The 842-nt window shown below is 77.7% G+C and overlaps 1 non-coding gene across 1 annotated transcript; it reads right to left on the bottom strand.

The window, feature by feature from the left end:
* Positions 1–56: 56 nt before the first annotated feature.
* On the bottom strand, positions 57–209 carry LOC137466587 (5.8S ribosomal RNA). The gene has a single exon (XR_010995227.1). It is a non-coding gene; the product is annotated as a 5.8S ribosomal RNA (ribosomal RNA).
* Positions 210–842: the final 633 nt, after the last annotated feature.

Raw genomic sequence — 842 nt, forward strand, 5'->3', positions numbered from 1 at the left:
GAAGCGACCCCAGCCGCGCCGCCGGGGCGGCCCCCGGGCGGCGATTGATCGTCAAGCGACGCTCAGACAGGCGTAGCCCCGGGAGGAACCCGGGGCCGCAAGTGCGTTCGAAGTGTCGATGATCAATGTGTCCTGCAATTCACATTAATTCTCGCAGCTAGCTGCGTTCTTCATCGACGCACGAGCCGAGTGATCCACCGCTAAGAGTTGTCTGGCTTTCGGCACCGACCCCGCGCGCGCGGGGGGGCCGGGAGCCGCTCTCGCCCGGAGCGGCCCCCCTTTTTTTTCTCTGGCGCCGAGGCCCCGCGCGGGGCCTGGCTCCGACCGTACGAGCAACGCGGAAAACCCCGGAGGGGGCGCGTGCGAGAAGAACACGGGAGGAACCCCACGGAACGCTCCCAAGGCCGGCCGAGAGGCGGGGGGACCCGCGCCCCCGACCGCCTCCCCCCGCCCGGCGAGGGGAGGCGCCGCCTACGTGTGCCGTCCTTCGGAGGCGGCCCAGGCGCCCGGGCTCGGCCCGGCCCTCCGCGCGGAGGGCCGCGCGGCGCGCGCCGCGGGAGCGCGGTGGCCCGCCCGGCCTCGCCGGCGCGGCGCCACGCGCCGGCGCGCGGCCCTCGGACCCCGCGCGCGCGCTTGCCTCCCCCCTGGAACCGCCGCCGCGCCGGCTCTCGCGGAGCGCCGCCGCGCCCACGCGCGCGGCCGACTCTCTCTCCCCAGGGGCCTTGCTGCGCTCGAGACGCCACGCGACGACCGCCGCCCCGCCGCCGGGCGCCGCGCCCCCCCCCGCCGGACCGCTGCCCGCCGGGGGAAGGCGAGCGAGGGCTGCCCGAGGGCGGACCCGC

Source organism: Anomalospiza imberbis, unplaced genomic scaffold, assembly GCF_031753505.1.
Source record: "Anomalospiza imberbis isolate Cuckoo-Finch-1a 21T00152 unplaced genomic scaffold, ASM3175350v1 scaffold_313, whole genome shotgun sequence".
Taxonomy (NCBI): Eukaryota; Metazoa; Chordata; class Aves; order Passeriformes; family Viduidae; genus Anomalospiza; species Anomalospiza imberbis.